Source organism: Phascolarctos cinereus, unplaced genomic scaffold, assembly GCF_003287225.1.
Source record: "Phascolarctos cinereus isolate Bilbo 61053 unplaced genomic scaffold, phaCin_HiC Scaffold_9;HRSCAF=440, whole genome shotgun sequence".
Classification (NCBI taxonomy): domain Eukaryota; kingdom Metazoa; phylum Chordata; class Mammalia; order Diprotodontia; family Phascolarctidae; genus Phascolarctos; species Phascolarctos cinereus.
Genome location: NW_027556402.1, coordinates 139,166,471 through 139,187,656, shown reverse-complemented (window position 1 = coordinate 139,187,656; position 21,186 = coordinate 139,166,471). Strand labels below are relative to the sequence as shown.

At 34.2% G+C, this 21,186-nt stretch overlaps 1 protein-coding gene across 8 annotated transcripts in view; it reads left to right on the top strand.

The window, feature by feature from the left end:
- The window catches only part of ADGRL3 (adhesion G protein-coupled receptor L3), a 943,202-nt gene that overhangs the window by 194,479 nt on the left and 727,537 nt on the right, over positions 1 to 21,186 (top strand). For all 8 annotated transcript variants that reach the window (XM_078148809.1, XM_078148806.1, XM_078148805.1 and 5 more), the window contains one exon: positions 10,958 to 11,023. The gene's annotated coding sequence lies outside the window, so the exon portion shown is untranslated. The remainder of the gene's footprint in view (positions 1 to 10,957; positions 11,024 to 21,186) is intronic.

Below are 21,186 nucleotides of genomic sequence, written 5' to 3'. Positions count from 1 at the left end.
GTCCAACCTGAAGTTAGAAATGCAAGACTAGCTCTCAGAAGGTTGGTTATCTGTGTAGAGATGATAAACCTTTGAGTAGATGAGATTCCCCAGGGAGGGTGGGGTTTGAGTATAGAAAACAAAGAAAACCAGTCCCAACCATGATCCAATCTAAAGTTACACAGCTAGTTGGTGGTCCGAGTCTCAGAACTCTGTGGTCAGTGTTATTTCCTTTAAGGAATATGATGCCTTTCTTGAGAACTGAAAGATAAGCATACTTTTGTGTCTTACAAGTATAAGAAATGTATAGAAAGAAACTTTTTTCAGTTTCTTTATGCTTGATTACTGTTTACTGCTATTTTAGGCTGTAATGAATTCTCTCTCTAATTCAAGATTTTTGCTATAGTCAAGAATAAATACTTACAGTGAAAAGCGATATTGAACTCAGGTGTGTGATGATGAGGAATGAGTCATATGCGTGAAAACTAAGAAAAAAAACAGGATTAAGTGAGGGACATGGTAGAGGGAGAGCACATTAGATTGACAATTTCCTCTTTTTTTTTTTAAAGCTAGTTGCAGAAGATTTTTGAGTGCAGGAATCTTGAAGAACAGAGTTGCCAGTTTAAATATCACATTCACTTTATAAAGTTGTAGCTTTTTCTCCCCTTATTTATTTATTTCCTTATTTTTTTAAAATATAAATTTATTTATTTTTAGTTTTCAACATTCACTTCCACAAGTTTTTTGAGTTCCAAATTTTCACCCCATCTCACCGCTTCCCCCACCCCAAGATGGCATGCATTCTGAATATCCCTTCCCCTAGTCTGTCCTCTCTTCTATCTCTTCCCCCCTCTTCTCTTATCCCCTTCCTCTTCTATTTTCCTGTAGGGCAGGATAGATTTCTGTACCCCATTTCCTATATTTTGTATTTCCTAGTAGCATGTGAAAACATTTTTTTAAACACATGCTTTTAAAACTTTAGGTTTCAGATTTTCTCTCTTCTTCCCTCCCCACCCACCCTTATTGAAAAGGCAAGCAACTCTATAATAGGTTGTACATGTGCAGTTATGCAAAATGCTTCCATAGTAGAAATGTTGTGAAAAACTAACTCTATTTCCCTTAATCCTATCCTGCCCTCCCATTTATTCTATTCTTTCTTTTGACCCTGTCCCTCCTCAGAAGTATTTACTTCTGATTACCCCCTTTCCCAATCTGCCCTCCTCTCTATCATCCCCCTGCTCTCTTGTCCCCTTCTCCCCCTATTTTCCTGTAGGGTAAGACAGATTTCCAAACCCAATTGAATGTGTATGTTGTTCCCTCCTTAAGCCAAATCCTATAAGAATAAGATTCACTCATTCCCTCTTACCTTCCCATGTTTCCCCTCCACTGTAAGAGCCTTTTCTTTTCTGTTTTTTTTGTGAGATAATTTACCCCATTCTACCTCTCCCTTTATCCTTCTCCCCATATAATCCTCCCTCATCCCTTAATTTTGTTATCCAGATAAGACCCCTTAATCTTCAACTCACCCTGTGCCATCTATCTATCTATATATACACACATATAATTTTTTTCCTTCAAATACCCTAATACTGACGAAGGTCTCATGAGTTGTAAATATTATCTTTCCATGCAAGAATGTAAACAGTTCAATCTTAATAAGTCTTTTATGATTTCTCTTTCCTGGTTACCTCTTCATGTTCCACTTGAGTCTTGTATTTGAAAGTCAAATTTTCTATCCAGCTCTGGTCTTTTCATCAGGAATACTTGAAAGTCCTCTATTTCACTGAATTTTTTCCCCTGAAGGATTATACACATTTTTTGCTAGGTAGGTGATTCTTGGTTGTAATCCTATTGCCTTTGCCCTCCAGAATATTATATTCCATGCCCTGCGGTCCTGTAATGTAGACGCTGCTAAATCTTGCGTTATCCTGATTGTGTTTCCATAGTACTTGAATTGTTTCCTTCTGGCAGCTTGTAATATTTTCTCCTTGACCTGGGAACTCTGGAATTTGGCTATAATATTCCTAGGAGTTTTCCTTTGGGGATCTCTTTCAGGAGGAGGTCGGTGTATTCTTTCCATTTCTATTTTGCCCTCTGCTTCTACTATATCAGGGCAGTTTTCCTTGATAATTTCTTGAAAGATGATGTCTAGGCTCTTTTTTTGATCATGGCTTTCAGATAGTCCAATAATTTTTAAATTCTCTCTCCTGGATCTATTTTCCAGGTCAGTTGTTTTTCCAATGAGATATTTCACATTGTTTTCTAATTTTTCATTCTTTTGGATTTGTTTTACAGTGTCTTGATTTCTCATAAAGTCATTAGCTTCCAATTGCTGTATTCTAATTTTTTAAAGAAGTATTTTCTTCAGTAATCTTTTAGACTTTCTTTTCCATTTGGCCAATTTTTCTTTTTAGGGCATTTTTCTCCTCATTGGCTTTTTGGACCTCTTTAGCCATTTGGATTAGGCTATTTTTTTTTTTTAGGCAATTGGGGTTAAGTGACTTGCCTAGGTTACACAGCTAGTTAAGTGTCATGTGTTTGGTCTGAGGCCGGATGTGAACTCAGGTTCTCCTGACTTCAGGGCTGGTGCTCTATCCACTGCACCACCTAGCTGCCCCCTGGATTAGGCTATTTTGAAGGTGTTATTTTCTTCAGTATTTTTTTGGGGTCTCCTTAAGCAAGCTGTTAACTTGTTTTTCATGATTTTCTTGCATCACTCTCATTTCTCTTCCCAGTTTTTCCTCTACTTCCCTTACTTGCTTCTCAAATCCCTTTTGAGCTCTTCCAAGGCCTGGGACTGATTCGTATTTTTCTTGGAGGCTTTGGATGTAGGAGCTTTGACTTTGTTGTCTTCTTCTGGTTGTATATTTTGATCTTCTTTGTCACCAAAGTGAGAAAAGATAGTCTGACTCTTTTTGCACTGCTTGCTCATGATCCCAGCCAATTACTTGAGTTTTAAACTCTTTGTTAAGGTAAGAGTCTGCTTCCAGTGTGGAGAATGTACTGTCCCAAGCTTCAGGGGTTTGTACAGCTGTTTTCAGAGATACTTGTAGGGACCTGTAAATTTTCAGTTTTTCCAAGGTGGTATGATAAGGGGCAAGGTGTTTATTCCTTTCCTGGCCTGTGACCACAAGTATTCCTTTCTGTCTTGTAACTGTGAGGAAGGGTTCTTCTCCACAGCCACTATAAGCTCCACCATGCCAGCACTCCTCCTCACCCCAGCACTGCCACCCAGAACTGTGACCCAGATCCAAACATGGGCAAAGAAGAGATTCCTGCCTCAACACTGGCAAAGAGATCCCTGCAATCCCTCTGTGATCAGCCATTGGATTCCACCTCAGTTTATGGGCCGGAAGCTCAGGAAGCAGCTGCCTTCCCCCCCACCCCGTGCTTCTGGGGAATGGAGCTGAGACCCCGCCTTCCTGTCTCAGCACCCACAGAAACAGACTTTTCCTACTAACCTTCTAAGTTGTCTTGGCATTTGTGGATTGAGGAGTCTGGAAACTTCCACAACTGCCCACGATTCAGTCTTCTGAGGCCCGCTCCAGGGTTCACTGTGGCCTGTGCACCCACACAGCGCTGCACTGCACTGCGCTCCCAGCCCTGCGTGATACACCTTTCTGATCAATCATCCAGGTTGTCTGGGGCCGGAAATTTATTTCCCTCTTTTTGTGGGTTCTGCTGCTTCAGAATTTACTTAGAGCCCTTTTTTATGAGTATTTGGAGGGGTTTGGGAGACAACTCAAGCAAATCACTGCTTTCACTCTGCCATCTTGGCTCTGCCCCTCATAAAGTTGTAGCTTTGCCTCAGTCAATGGTTTGTGCCTGGAGAACTATCTGAAGTCTGTCCCTTAGGTCCAGAAGAATTCATGAAGGAGACTAGAACTTGGATTAGAGAATTTTTAAGTAGCCAGACAAGAAAATGACTGAGGCTAAGCTAAAAAACTTAGTAACAAAAACTGCGCATCAGTAATTTGACGCCCTGAACACATGAGGAGTTTGTACTTCCTGATTTCTCATCATGTCTTAAAGTAAATTTTCTTGTTCCATAAAGCTAGCACACTGCAGTGGCTCAGAACTGAGAAGGAAAAACAGAAAAATATAAATGAGCAAAAAACAATCCCTACGTTGTAGCCTAAAAGCATCCCTTCTCTTCAGACATTTAGGTGAAGGGATATAAATGACAATTCAAATCAGAAAATGTAACTGCCTATTGTTTGCGAGGTGAAAATAGTAAGTCTGTTCAGTTCTAGTTGTTTTTGTTGCTGTTGTTGTTGTTTTAATCACATAAGACTGCGATAATACACTATGATTTTTGTGTACCTGCTTCATACCTCTAAATGCAGTTCAAGAGACAGAACGGAGCTGGGAGGCTTAAAAACCATTGGATCTAAACTCTCTTGTTACTGATAAGAAAATTGTGACCTTTCTGGGGTGACTGTTATATAATCAATATATCTTAGTCATGTATTCATTGGGGATGGGGTCTGGGTGTATTATGTTTCCAGTGATTGAACAAAAATTGGTAATAGCATTACAACATTTATTTTCTACAAATCCCTCCATTCAGATGCTTGTATAGATATACATTTGGGAGGTCTACTTTGCATGGTTTAATTTTTTAATGAAATCTCTCAGAGATCAGGAACTGTATCCTTCAACTTGACTTCTGTAGTTCTTTGAACAGCTGGATGTTTAATAAATGATTTTGATGATTATAGTGATGCTGTCTTGTATCATGACTCCTTGAGGCTAATAAGAGCCATGATGTGGATTATTATATAGTATAGCAGTAGTACTACGATTAGTCAGCAATGTGGCAAAAGAATCAGCTATTTGATCCAATATGGCTTCAGTCTATTTAATATTGTGCCTTTTATCTTTGGCCAGAAAATAAATCACAGTAATATAATATATTCTGCTCACTATAATTTGAAACAATGGTTATTTGAATATGTGTGGTAGACTAAAATGAAATGACCTTTTTTCATAGTCATTTATTTTTGTTTGTCTTTTGTTTTTCTGTAGTCATTTGAGAATATCTCCTTTCTACTACTCTCTTTCTGTCTGTTCTCTGAACTCTCCCTTGCAACAATAACAACAGCAAACATTTGAATAAAAAGATAGCAGCATAGTAAGACAACACATGGAGTATTCTGCATCCATAGTGCACCCCCTGCCTATTCCTCACATCCTACCCTCATTTCTTTACTGAATAGATTGAAAAATGTTTCATAATTGGGTCCCACTTGCCTCTAAGGTAGGATACAAATTCCTTTGTTTGACATTTAAGGGTATTCATAATTGGGCTTCAAGCTATTTTTCATGACTGATTTCCCATAGCTCTACATTATAGTCAAACAATAGACTTGTTCCCTCTAGTTTCACCTCTATCATTGAGAATCTCTTGTTGAATTCAAAGTTTAACTCAAATGCCTCCTCCTACTAGAGGCTGTTACTAGGTTTTTTTTTTTTCTTTCAAGTTTTTTGTGGATTTCCCCACCCCAACCTTTCAGGTTTCTTTGTATTTATTTGGTGTATGTTTCACATATCTTTCTGGGCATATTTTTCTACCAATGAAATGTAAGCTCCTTGAAGGCATGAGATATTTTGCTTTTCTCATGATATCCACAGGGCTTAGGGGAGTCACACACACACACGCACACACACACACACACACACACACACACACACACACACACACACCCTTTTTAAAAAAAAAATGGAAGATGGTGAAAAATAGTTCTCATGATTATAGGATGTTACATTCCTGGAAAAGCATAATACCTGGCATGATTAAATTGATTAAAGTCAAATTTTATTTTTTTTTAAATTTTGTAACAATAGGAAGTTATATTCTCGATCAAACTCCAGAAAAGTGCCCTGAATAAAATTTGATAAATGAAGCCTTAAATGTAAAAAAATGCATTCCTTTTACCCTTAGGTCTACAGAAAGTTTTGAATGATGATTGTTATACATATGATGATTTAAGACAAAAATGTCTGCATGCCATTGGAGACTAGATCTTTCTGGCATAAAAACATACACATTTCTTCAAGATACTATTTAAAAGTATACCTTATTGCATCCTCATGTATGTGAGTTGTCTTTCATTGATTCTTTCCTTTGTCCTGTGTATTTGGCTAACCAAAGTCCTAATGCCCAGTTCTAAAAGAAAAATTACCATTAAAACCATATTTCTTTGACTAGAAATACTATATTGACACTTTTTTTGTATGTAAGCTTTCTAAAGTGTTTAAAAATCAATTAAACAGAGCAATGCAATTACAAATCACATGAAGTATTTCATACTATATGGGATAATATACTACTAAAGAGAAAAGTTCTTTACCTATAATTTCTACATTATTTTCATTACAATGAACCAAACATAATGTTTCTACTTTAGCTCTAACAATTCTTTGTGAAGCTGCACAGTGGTTGAGGAAATCTCTTTCTAGGACTAGTGGTGAGATGGCTGTAAAAAGTTCTTTTATTTGAAAGCCAGAAGGATTACCCTATGTAAATAAATTGTTCTAAGCTTTCTATCATTAGTAATAATCCTTAATATTCTTCAAGTTGTTTGCTGAATATTGTCTGTTCTTCCATTCAAAAATTGTATCAGAGAGTATGATGTCTTTATGGTACGAAGACTTGTCTTACTCAGTGGTCAAATCTTGGTGAAATAGCAATTAGAAATAAACACAATGGTATTCCATTTGAATTACTTTTTTTAAAGTAAGTTATTAGACACTTAGAGATTCTACAAAGAAGATTATTAACAAATATTCAGAGAAAGTTCATTCCCCCACCCCATATTTTGAGTCAGTTTGGTTGCTGATTCTGTTAAGAGTGATTCTGTAAAGTATAATTTGTTTACACTCTTAACTTCCTCTTTTGCAACTATTTTGTCTCATAGTTATTTAGGGGATTTCAGTGAGAGAGAGAGATGTGAGGTATAAATTCCAATAGAAGATAGGTCTCTTGAAGAAAGGAAGTTTTTCATTTTTCTCTTTATATGTTCTGTAAGGAGCCCATTTTTGGCCTTTCATTTTATCACCAGTATTTAGCATATAGTGAATGACCCATAGTAGGCACTTAATAAATGCTACTGACTTGACTTCCCATGTCGTAGTCATTTAATGAATGTTTGTTGATTGTTGATTGATTTAAGGTTGGGATGTCAGTACCAGGATTGATCATTCTTTCTGTAGTTTTCAGTAAAATTTTCAGTAAAATTAAATCTTGTACCATGATGTATGGCATGATGTAATGAAGATGCTCTTGATACACTTGATTTGCATATTTGCTGATGTTGTTGGTGGGTTTCATTCTTATTGCTATGTCTTAAGTGGTATATATAATAATATTCAAGGTAAATACTATGAACCAAGAAGTGGAAGAACAGAAACATCATCTGAGTGGGGCACATTCATACTGAAAAATGGCTTAAACAGCAAAGAGATGATGAGATGGAATAGAAACATGGTACAGTAAAAACTACACAATGGAGTCAGAGAAACTTGGTTCAAATTCTAGCCCTGGCCAGTTGCTACCTGAATAATGTTTGGCAAGTAATAGCTTCTCTGTACCTCCATCTCTTATATGAGGGATTTGGGGTATGTGAACTTAAATGTCCTGGTTTTAAATCTACAATGCTATGATTTGAAAAACTTAATTGTAAGGAAAATTTATACTGTTAACTCAATCTCCCTTCTACAATTTTAGTTCCTCATAAGGTGGTTGACTCTCCTGACTAGGACTAGGACTTTTTCTGGTAGGTCCCAGGAAGCACCCTCCATATTCTTATACCTCCATTAGTTTATTTATTACCTGTGTAACCACAGAAAAGTCAATTTCCCTGCACCTCAGTTTCATTTGTAAAATGTTATCATGTATAGTACTCATCGGTAAAATGATAGAAATTATACCTGTAGACTTATCTCACAGGGTTGTTGAGATACTTAAATGAGTGTATGAAGCCCAATGAAAATCTGAAAACACTACGGTAAGTTCCAGCACTTGTTGGTATTATTTTAATCTGTTAGGCACCTATAAGCTTAGGACCCTATTCTCAGTTGTGGAAAGGCAATGGATTTTCACTTAATGAGATAAATTAATCCCTGTTCATGTGTTGGCTTTCTTGTGTGCTGTCTGTGGAAGATAACATAATTCCTGAGCTCAGTTAAGCAGCATGTCTCCAGAAGGCCCTCAAGGAGTGACTCTAATTATAAGGATTTTAGGCAGTAGGGTACTTTTATCCTAAGATACATTTGGTCAGCCAAGCCCTTTAGAACCCCTTAAATTATTGCCAGTATACAGTTTCTTCACTACTTACAGGTATAGCTAGCCCTGTCTTTATGTGTCTTTCAGCCTAAGAATTTATTTACTATTCATTCATTGTCATTGCTCAAATTTCTCATTTCTCCATCTTCCTCCATGTTATTATCCATTTCTCTATTCATCTTTGCACAGATGATAGAAGTCTCATTACAAATGCCAGATATTTCTTTATTAATGCCAGATCCTCCTCCTTTTCTTTTAGTGTGTCTCTTACCCAGTTTGATATATTTTGTGTGAGGTCCAGCTTTGTTCCTTGGACTGGTGTTAAAGTTATTTTTTATTCATTCCTTCTAGTGACTTATCTTTGGAATCTTTTAATCCCTAACTTTGGTTAATCATATTATACTTGTGCTTTTTGGGGGTGGGACTTGTTCATTTTTCTTACTCTGGTAAATACTTTCTTTTGAGGTTCTTTGGTTACCTTTTTTCTGTTTGTTTTCATCTATTTATTTCAGAAGAACTGTTGAAGACCATTTATTCTCTCATCTTGCTAGGACTACCTACTTTTAAACTTCTTTAAATACTTTAAATCATAGAGGTTTGTTGTATTTATTTATTTATTTTAAGATATCACTCTTGTAGTAGTTACAGCAAACTAATTAAAAAGTGTTATATAGCATTAAATTACTCTGTTATGCTAGACACCTCTGGCAATGCCTCACTTAATTCATTAACATAGGTCCACAAATAGGTGAGACATGTATTTTTGGTGGTTCAAAAATGTTTCTGAGCCTGAAGGTTATCTTTTTCCGAAGGGTATTTTTCTAAGCGGTTATTTATCTGAAGATAATAAATCAATGCAACATTATTTCAGATTTTAAAGATGTATTTTTTGTTGAAGTCTATCAACTATCAGCATGCCACATAAAATAAAATATGAAATGATGAAAATGAAGTGTGATGAAATTCATACAATTTATATTTTAAATTTCTTTTGGATCAATCTGCAATCTTATTGATTTGGGTATTCCTCTATACATACTGCAAACCATCTGGCCTTTCTCATCCTGCATAAAACTTATGTATGGTGTTTCCTAGAGCTTCCATATATGATCCATGTAATATATTGAACACCTTGTTCTAGATCAGGTTTCTTAAATGAGGTACATGAACTTTTTTTTCCTCTTAAAAATATTTTGATAATTTCAAAATACTGTTTTCCTTTGTAATCACATGCAACTTACATTATTCATTAAAAATATTCTGAAAAGGGTTTCATATGCTTCACCATATTATCCAAGGGATCAATTACAGAATAGAATAGGAACTCCTGTTTTAAATCTTTTCATATTTCTTTAGTATTAGTGTAACATAAATGTTTCTTATGTCTTTTCCTTTGCTCTAGCCCTCTAAATGGGGCACCTTTTTTTTCAAGTATGTTGTTATTCAGTTGTTTTCAGTTGTGTATGACTATTTGTGGCTCGGTTTGGGGTTTTCCTAGCAAAGATACTGGAGTGGTTTTCCATCTCCTTTTCCAGCTCATTTGACAGATGAGGAACTGAGGCAAATAAGGTGAAGTGAAAGTGCTTTGTGTAACATAGCTAGTGAGTGTCTGAGGCCATATTTGAACTCGGGGAAATGAGTCTTTCTAACTTCAGGCCCTGAACTCCACCCACTACTCCATCTATCTGCTCTTTTTCAAGTATACATCTTCCCAATATCGTCCTTGACTCCTTTTCATTCATATAGGTAGGTATTATGATCATGCTTAAAGCTGCCATGCAATTTTGCTTTTGAGTCACCTGCAATTTACATTCCTCAAAAATAGTTATGTTCTAATAGTCACAAATATGCAGCATTGACTGCAAAAAAAATTGCATTAAAAGCAAAGCAAAACAAAGCAAAGCTTGGGTTTTAGCAGCCTGGGATTGTTATAAGCACTGTAACTTTTCCATGAGCAAGCTAGCTCATTCTTGTCTTCCTATTCAACTGTAGGATCAACTCCTTTCCTTCCTGCTGTGCCTATTTTCAATACATACATTGACATACAAATACAATAGACTGGCCAGCTAACTGTATGTCATAGCCTGGAGAGTTGGCATTTTTCATCCATTTAGTTTTCCAATATGAAATGTTATCTTGAGACCTTTTGAGCAAATAAATACATCCAACTGAGTATTGTCTTGTTTAAAGTAAGCATTTTGGAAAGGCAGAGATGTGTTTTAGTAACATGGCCATTGTTAGAAATAGTTTTTAGAGCTCTTCTTTTGGAACTCCCTTCACACTCTGTGCCACATCCTTTTGGATGTATGTGGAGTAAGTAAATCATTGTCTTTTAGGGCAGAGTTGAAATGTTGAAGCTACTCCAAGTAATGGAAGTCTACTGAGGCAAATAAACATGGGTTTAAAAGGAAAAGTGACTTGTAAACTGATTTTAAACACCACAGAAATGCTTGTATCCTTCCATAGTGAAATTCTTTTGGAGGTCAGCTTCTTCGTGTGTGTGTGTGTGTGTGTGTGTGTGTGTTTTAAATCTTATTCTTACAATCATAATTTTAATTATAATAAAACCATCATTAAAAGTTACTCCCGAGATATAAATAGATATTTATCATGCTACCATTAATATTGCTTACTTCAAATGTACTTTTTAGTTGCATAATTTAATCTTAATTTATTCTTATTTTTTCACAGAAATGTTGATTGCTGTGATCTGCAAAAAAAAAATATGGATTTTTAGCAACTGAAGAGCAAGTCAAGGTAATTATTCAATCACTGATGACAACTATGTTTAATTCATTTAAGATTCATTGAAGGCATAGTAAGTTGTTCTACTTAAATTTAAAAAAAATTATTAAGATTCTTTTGTGTTCAGATCACTGCCTAAGTGTTGGGGTTAACAGAACGATTTGTAGAAATGAAATAGTCTCTATCCTAAAGGAGTTTTCAGTCTTAAAAAGTTTCATATTTAGTTATATCTACTGTGTTACTTTTGCATTTGTATGAATTTTCATAAATAATTTTAAAGTCAGTTTGGCATTTCTTGTCTTAATTATTCTGTTTTGAGAAAGAAAGATAATACCTACATGATGGTGAAGTATGGAAACAATATGAGATTTGGGCTTTTACAAAAACATACAACAGCAACAAAAAAATCTTCCCTTAAGAAAAAAAGTATGGAGTGGGTAGCCCAAAAAAACCTACAAATAAATGCTACCCAAGAGATGGAAAAGCTAACTTGTAGGTTTAGATGAGTGTGTTTAACTATCTCATATGTCACATTTAACATCATTAAAAGTGTTCAGTTGACTTTTATTTAGCCCCAACCTAATGGTATCTGTTATATTCTAAAACGATCAATATTAGCAAATAAATCAGATAGATAGCAATAGTAAAATACACATTTTGACAAAGGTTTTTTTTTTTAAACTTCATGTCCCCATCTTGAAGTACAACTGACTTTCCATTAAAGTTAGATTTTTTTGTATTATTTGTAGATTATATCCTGAAAGCAACTTGTTGTAAGCTCTTTGACAGATTTTTAAAAACAAGTTCTAGTACATGTGCTTTTTAATTTTTTTTTTTACCAAAATGATGAAGGGTCAAAATATAGTAAGTGGTAGCAATAGCCTTGAAGCTTATCATACTTAATTGATTTTTTTTTCTGGTCAAATTTCTTTGCTCTTTGACTTTACTTAGATTGTACTAAAATCTTGGTTCCATGTAATCTTTTGTTTCGAATTATCTTTTTCCACTTTGGGGCATGTTATTTTTCTTTATATCTTTAAAAAAATAGTGTCAAACCCGTAGAATCATATAGGATTTGTTAACCTATAAGAGTAGAAATAAAAGAATTTAAATTTACATGGGAAGAAAAAAAATTTCCTTCAAAGGTGGAGGGATTTTTTTTTTCAGTTTTGTAAATTGCATTTAAAATATGGGGTACAGAAAAGGGAAGATAACATTTATGGTTATTGTACTGTTATTTTATGTATTTTTATTTCTTATTTTGAATGAAGCATTTTCTTCATTAAAGTTTATTTTCACATAATTTCAAATTTATTTCTTTTCTAAAGTATTTTCATATAGTTGAATTACAGATTTTCTTTGCTAAACAAATTATACGGGTCCCTGTCTTCTTCTGGAAAAAAAATCTCATTTACCTATAAATTGAACTAATTGAGGTAATTAATTTCAAATACATGACTTTGTCATTGAAGTATAGTTCCACCCTTTAGAACTGATAAGGCTTAAACATTAGACATGGGGGAAAATGTATTCACTGAAAGTTTTAATTTTCACTCTTAAGCATTTTTCAAATTTTTGAATTCAGAAAACTTATCAGGCAATAGAGAGAGCTCCAGTCCTATGGACCTAAGGTGATAGAGTAAATTGTCAAAGGGATTAATTGCAGAAGGTAATATTTTAAATATGTAACTTGTGCTTAGAAAGGATTATAAGTAACCCCTGTGTGAAACACTGTGGATTCTACCTTGTTTGAACATGAATTCTTAAGCAGCTAGCTTCAAAATATGTGCATATATACATATAGTTTATAATTATATTTCTAATAATGTGTGTATACACAGCTAGGTGGCTCGGTGGATAGAGAACTAGGCTTGAAATCAGGAAGCGTCATCTTCCTGAGTTCAAATCCGGTTTCAAACAACATACTAGCTGGGTAACTGTGGGCAAGTTACTAATCCTGTTTGCCCCAGTTCCTCGTGTATAAAAATGAGCTAGAGAATGAGATTACAATCCACCAATCCACTCCAGTATCTTTGTCAAGAAAACCCCCAAATATTGTCATGAAGAGTTAGATACAACTGAAACAACTGAACAACAATAACACATATCCACATATATTTATGTATATACATATATGTATACATATGTATATATGTATATGCTTACCACACACATGAGTAGAAATGAATCAATGTAATTTAAAACCAGAGTGTAAGTTCCTTTAGGGTAAATAACCGTATCTTATTTATCTTTGTAGCTTTCTCGGTGCTAAGTTAGGCATTACAGATGTTTATGAAATCAACGAAATAATTGTGTTATTTTATACAGGCAAAAAAAGGAAGTATATTTTTTGGACGGCAAATGAATGAGAGTCATAAGATGAAATGTTTTTTATAAGTGGGGGGCTGATAAAGATATCTACCTCTTATCTAAAGCCTCAGTTAAGGAAAATCTTTTTCATATGACAGTCAAAAGAGAGGGAACTTCTTTAAATACTGAATATAAACTTCTGTCTTTAAAGAGTTCTTATCTGGTTTGTTTTAGTTATTGTTAAAAGTTGTTGTACAAAGTTGTTTTTTTAAATTTCATTCTAGTCTGAAACTTGGATTCATATTTAGCAAAATAGCACAAACATAATATTCAGAAAATCATATTTGTGTTTTGAAAGTACCATGTTCATTAAAGGTATGAAGCTCAATGTTACATTTTCTGTTTCCTGTTCTCTCTGTGGGCTCTAAGCTGTCACTAATTCCCTCAACATTTTTCCCTCTCCCTTTGACAACCTTTTCCCTTCCATACACAAAAATCAACCTTTTTTTAGTTCCATACAACAAAAATGTGTGAATTAATTTTCAATTCTGAAATAACTTTTTTATAGGATTTTTCAATTTTTTAAAGTATTTTTCAGTAAATTTGTAGATTGTCAAGAAAGTATAAGCATTTCTTTTGGGAAGACTAATTAGCATCTCAGTGATACCATGACACATAGCAGCATGGGCGTTTTGATAGACTTGATTATTTGGAACTAAAATATGGTTTTGACTTTTATTATTTCATTGGAGTGAACTGGCTAAAATCAGGTCTCTGAAAAAAGTCAAGACCTCTATGAAAGTTACTAATTAAACAAATGCCTTTTCTATATAATTTTATTATCACTGCTGTTTAAAAAAAGAGTTTGGTTTGCCATGGCATTAGCATTTCTAACTAATTTAAAAACCACAGGCACTTGAAGTGAATGAATGATATAATAACTGGGCCATGGGGTCAACTTAAAATGATCAATTATTCAGGCCATCAATCTCATCCCAATTTTTTTTTTCATTCTTGGAGATATCTTTGCTGTCAGAATGTGTCAGGCATGTAGTTGGTACCCTTCAAAATTAACATGCATAAGTAGTGGCCTTCAGAAATCTGTAGGAAGATAATTCTAGCTGCTAGTGAGCTGAGCTGAATGATAGCTAATAACGGTAGCTGCTGGTGAGCTGAGCTGACTATGAGTTGTCTGTCTACGCTTACGTGACACAAGATAATTCAGGATACAAAACAATGACCAGGAGTTGTGTATATAATAAACACCATCTCATGAAATCTCATAAAGGGGCACATAGAATTATATGCATAATAACCTAGAATTAATGTTAAAAGGTATATTTTTTGGTGACAAATGTGTTCCTTTAAAAATTGTTTAAAAAATGCAAACCTTATTTTAAATGCACTTGAAGACCATTGTTTGGAGAATGCTAACGTGCATTGTTATATATGAAGAAGAGTTATTTTGAAAAACAAGCAATCATTCACTGGAATTCATGTCTCATAATTTAAAATTGTTCATGTGCCATAAGACTTTATTCATCCATAAATTAGCTGAGAACTTGGATATAAACACAGAAGCCTCTGAATAACTAAAATAGATGGCATAACATCCATCCAATAAAGGTAATCAGAAGAAAATTCTTTAGACCCTTACACACAAGACCCCTAAGTTTAATTTATACCCAATGTTGACAATCTGATTACCATACCTACCCCCTATTTCCCAGGCCTTGAGAAGCAGAAAATCATAAATAGCAAACAACTAGAGGCAGATAGCCTGGTGGCAGCAAAAAGTAACAGCTGACAGGCTCACAAAGGCTAAAAATTATTCAAAGCAAGCACAAGAATGACAAATCTCAGCAGGTCATTTAGTGTAGGTGCTAACAGCCCGATATACCATAAAAGGTCTGTTGTTTAGTGTACTGTACAATAACTTATATTGAAAATAATTATGTTCAACTTACAGTTTTAGAAAATTTAAAAATGTGTAATGAACTTTGGAAGATTTGCATCCAAAAGTATTTACCTGTTTTAAAAAAGAAAACATTGACATAAAAGAAAATCTCCTACTTTGAAAATTTAGCTGTCTGCTATAATCCTTATCACCCCTACAGTCATTTTAACTACTACATTAGATTACCAAAAGTTTAGTGAACCTTTATGGGAAGATGCAGTATGGAACATGTTTTCTGTATAGTCATTAAAATGAGAATTTATTTTATTTCCTTATTATATCTTTAGTTCTGAGATTCCAAAAGTTCATGAAAGTTTCATTCTGTAATTAATTTCTTCTATTTGAAACACAGATTTAAAGTAAATGGTGGTATTTTTGAGATCTAATTTTAGGGGTTTTCAATAAACTATTGCTAATTACTAAAAAAAAAGATAAGTAAATTATTATTCTTGCTAGTTTTTATTTAATACAAATTTTACTAGTTTTGATTTATTAGATAACATGATTTCAAAGGGTTAAGAGGAATTAACAATGAAACATCTTCATTTCAGTTATATTTTTAAAATAATTATGTTGTTTCATATATGCACCTGTATATATTTATGTCTGTATGCATGCATATGTAATAATTATGAATATTTTTTCTAGTAGCCATACTTTTATAGAAGGAGCAACAGAGGATGTATTGGTGCCATCTGAGATCATGACTCTAAGAAACTCATTTGTTGATTGTTCATAGTACCTAATAAGAAGTCTGCGAACAGGAATATGCTTAGCATCGTAGGTGATTAAAATGAAATTCACTTATTGCTCTATTTCAAAAGCTTTCTTTACTTACAAAAAATCACTAAATCCTACTAGAAGAAATTCAGATATTTTTAATGAGTTAAAAACCTAACTAAGGAAAAAGTACTTATTACATTAGTCCTATTTGCATTTTGCCCTGATTTCTAAAATGGGTCAGTTGAGGACAATGTTAAGTGTTCAAGAAAAAAAAAAGAAAGAAAGAAAAGAAACGAGATTCCTTAGATGGATGCTTTGGCTAACTGCTGCCTTCAGTGTTCTGAGAACAATAATGCAATTAGCTAAAATGTTTATCCACAAAATTTAATTCCTGGGGAGTATCTTCTCAAATTGCCTCTTACAAGTGTAATGGAAGCAAGCAGTTGTTTGCTAGTTTTGTTGCCAAGAATTGTGAATGGACAGATTTTTATAAAACTTGGTGGTAATGCATGTATAATCATGTAAACAATCCATTGTAAATCTGAATGGAGAAAATAAATTCTGTAGACAAACATTTTCAGTTAAATTCTGCCTCAGTGTTCTCCACAGTAAATAAAGAATTCCTCAGTGCTGTTAATTATTTAGCCTTTTAAGTTTATATAAGATTTCCTTTAATTTCTGTTTAAATTCAACATTGATTAGAATAACGTTAAATCAGTATTCTGAACTAAGGGTCTTAATCTTCTCCTGCCAAAATAGGTCAGAAGTGATGGCTTGGCATTTGTACTAGAAGGAATACTAATTTCCAAAGGAAGTTGGGGCTGCTATCATTACAGTTAAATAGACAACTAGAGGCTAAAGCTAATCATTTGATTCAGTAAATGCTTTAAGCTGGTTATCCTATAGTAACTATATTCAAAAGAACTTCCAAAAGATAGCGCAATAGATCATATAGTGTCTTAAGATTTACAATCCCCGAACAAAAGACATTTTGCATGATTACTGATGCATTTACTTTTTAGCCAGTGATACCTTATTATATTTAATTCTTTTCTTATTCTATTTCCTCAGTTTATAGCTGCCTTTAATATATATTAACTAATCTGTAGGAACCTACTGATAAATAATAGTAATAATAATAAATTAGATTTCTACGAGGACACTGAACAAAGAATCAGGACTCATCAAAGCTGTATCATTAAAACAGCCAGATGTGCACCGTTTAAAATAGATGAGAAAACAGGGTGGCTGAATGCCTATGTTAGATTTCATTGGAATGCCAAGGCATCTATTTTAATTCAAAATATACTCTGGAAAAGCATGGATGTAAAGGAAACCTCCCTCAGAGTTGGAAGTAGTCATACTTGTTCCTGTGTCTTATGAGAGCTCTCCTTGTGCTCACAGACAAATGGGAAATAATGAAATAATGGTGTCTCTATCACCCTCAAGCAATACATTTTTGAAGCTATTAGACCATAACTGAAGATTAGTTTCAAATTGCCTTTCATGCAGGCATATGGCCTACTTTGACTAAAGAAGAAAAGGTTTTAAATTACTTAACTTTTGAAATGCTAGATAGAAGGGAATATTTGAGAGCTTTTATTTGAATAGTTTAAAAAAAGGTTTTATGCACATGATTTATAGTTACATAATTCTGTTATATACAACAGATAGTGAAGCTTCTGGCCTTGTTATCTTGAAAAATAATAGTAGTTCATATTTACACATGTTATAATAGTTTAAAAAGTGCTTTTCTCACAATTTAGTGAGGGTGATAGTCTGAAATATTATCATTCCCATTTTATAGGTGGGGTAAGAGAATCTAAAAGTTAAAGTGACTTCCCCAAGGTCATGCAAATAGCTAGTATGTTTTGGTACTGGGACTTGAACCTAGATTTGTTGACTCCAAGTTTGGCCTTTCTCATACCATTTTCCCTCTTAAGAATTACTATCTATTCCTAAAATTCATTCCAACAACCTTCAGTTTATTTTGGCTTTCATGTATGTTTGCTTCTGGTATACTTGGGTTGAAGGTCTAATTACAAAGTTGGCCTGATTCTACAAAGTTGACCCTGAAAACTTTCATTTAAAGACAGCAAGCAACCATTAATACTAATGCTTCCATTTACATCTTTTGAATCGTTGCCTAATGCACTCACTGTCTTTCTGTGTAAGGCTTTTCTCTGTTACAAAGAGAATTAAATTTGTTATTCTTCAAAGGATATGTGACTTAATCATCATGGATCCTTTCTGTGTGAATGTTGATCATAGCTCCTCCATTCCTTAGTAGTTCTTGAGTTATTCTGGACATAACATTCATCTACTGATAGTTTGTCTTTTTTTTGTCGGTGAACCTTTCTAAACATCATGAGCTAGGTCCTCACATTTACAGTTTGTCATCAGGTCCATACTTCAGTAAAGACAACTGTTATCACTTTTCTATAAAAGAAGGGTTTTGATTTCCATACTAAAATGAATATTTTCTCAACAGCATGGAGTACTGAGGTTCTGGTGTGTAGAATACCTCCCCGCCTCTCTTGCTCATTCTAAGTAATCCGCATCCTTTGTCTTTTCATAAATTCTCTGTGGCAGCTTGTGGCTTTGAATAAGTCACTTAATCTCTGAAGTCCTTAACTTCTTCTTTTGTAAAATGGAGAAATTAGATGACATGACCTCCGTGAACTCTTAGAGCTTTAAATCAGTGATCCTTTCACACTATGAATCCCATAATTCATCTCATATCCTAAAGACCCCTCCATAGATAACTTTAATTTAAATTGGGAGAGATTTCCCCAACCCACTCAGGTGATTTATAGGCATTTATACTTTAAGTGGACTTCGGCAGCATTTCTGAAAGTATATTGAGCAAAGTGGTCAGTCATTTGTGTCCTAGCCACCACCCTGTTAGGCTATATTTTCGTCTTAGGATGAAATCTTCATATGACATATGTAGTTGTTAACTGATTTATGTAATCACTTGGCACAGTGGAAATTTTCAGAATCGTAAGAAGGTTGCTGTATGTGTTGTGTTCAGGCAGTACCTAGACACAATTATTTTAAACAATAGACTCTTTTCTTTTCTAACTGCTTCTTTTATTTGATTCTCTAGGTTCCTGCTAAATTAGCAGTTCTGTTTTTCCAAAGCATTTGACAAATCATGATACAGGGGAACGAGTACCGTATCAGAACACCCACATTCAGATCTTGACTTTGGCACTTACTCCCTCTGTGGCCTTGGGCAAGTTAACAACCTCTGTGAGCCTCAGTTTACTCATCTGTAAAACAAAGTAGTAGAAGTAGACACACTTCTATCATTGCTTTCAGCTCTAATTCTGTGATCCTTGGATCTTTTTATTTGACTAGTTTCACATTAATCCTATAAAGCACTTCCCTGCTATTATTCTTCCTTTACAGATGAGAAAATTTGGAACCAATACGTTCCAATGGAACCAATAGGCCAAGCTACGGAGCATTCCAACTTTGGCTGTGGCATTTTTGAAGCTGTCTCCTTTCACAATCCTTGCATATTTCATAGTGCATTTCTAACTGTGAAGTTTTTATTTTCTGACTAACACATCATGCCTTCGCTTCTTACCTTCTCAGCTGTAAAACCTGTGTCTGCAGGGTGTTGCTTGGAAATGTATGGTCTTTTGCTAATGTTCTCTAGGATATGTCACCTTGGAAATTTTGGATCATCATAGTGATGACTAATTTTTTCAAACCTGCAAATGGCAATGGCTTTCCTTGTTATTCTTCTGAATGGCACATGCTGCCTCCCATCAGAAGGGTCTTATTTATTCCCTGAATCTTTTTTTCCCCCAAGGGCTTTGAGTGTTTGACTGAAGTTAGACTAGCATGGATGATAAATAAAAACCAACTAGGGTGTTGAGAGTCCTTGTCCATTGTATATGCTTTACACTGCTCTGCTTTGAACTGCTTATGGAAGCTCTAAACAGAAGCCTATTGAAATTAGTGAAGAGAATCATTATTTATATTTAGAAAATCTTTATCAAACCTTGAGTATAGCCAAAGAACTGAATGATGAAAAAGATCATCATTTTGATATAGAATATCATATAAATAAAATACAGTAACATAGTTTTCAATAAAAATAAAGTCTTGAAAAATTATAAAATGTTCTTTATGAATTACTAGACTTATCTTTTTTTTTTTTTAACTGTTATCAAACTGCTTCTTTCATAGCAGCATTGAAGTGACGGAGGGACGGGTTGCATGTTTGATGCGGATATGGGTCTGTTAACTTTGTGAATTCATAACCATTGACTGAACTCTTGCCTCCAGCCAACCATCTCTAAATTGCATGTCATTGGTTGTAAGGGGTGTTGGGGATGAGTCTCGGGAATGTTTAAGCACCAACCCATGAATACTGTTGGAAAATCAATTGAAAACATAGGCCTTTCTGATATCCTGTAGCACTATTTTTATATCCTAATTTTGCCCCAGACTTAAAATTAGGTAAACTTTGGAGAATTAGCAACAATCATGCTAATAATAATAATAACTAAAAATAATCAGCAATGTATTTAAAAGTTTTCAAATGACTCATTTTAGCTTGCCTCTTGTTCCTTTTAGTAAATCTGTTCAAGAAATTACACATTCTGATATCCACCAAATTCCTTCTAAAATAAAGAAGATGAGGTTTCTGTGTACATATTGGAAAATGCCAGATTGTATGATCTAGCTTTAAAACATACAATAAAGGTTTAGTCAGTGGGTTAAAAAAAACATTACTACAATAATTATTAACTGTTTCATTGTTTTTTTTTAACCAGCAGTGAAGTTTGCATTGTGCTACATACTTAGTTAACTCCACACACTTATATCATAGATATTGCTTCCTATTTTGATACTCAGTGATAATAAAGTTGATTAAGCATTACTTTTGTATGAACATTTCCTCCTTTCTGTAATATATGCACATTAAAATATCTTGCCTTCCTTTTTAAGGATCTCTAGATCCTGAATCCAAAAAGACAATTTAAATCTATTCAGAAATCAAAAGATTTTAATCTACGAGCATATAGTTTGTCCTTAGACAGTTTGAGCTTTATTTTTTTTTTTAACATGGGACTAGCTTACACTAGGGCTAATCGAACTTATATACACACTAAGAAGAGACTAAGCTCCTGAACGGGCTATTATAAGACAGGACAGATACTCATTT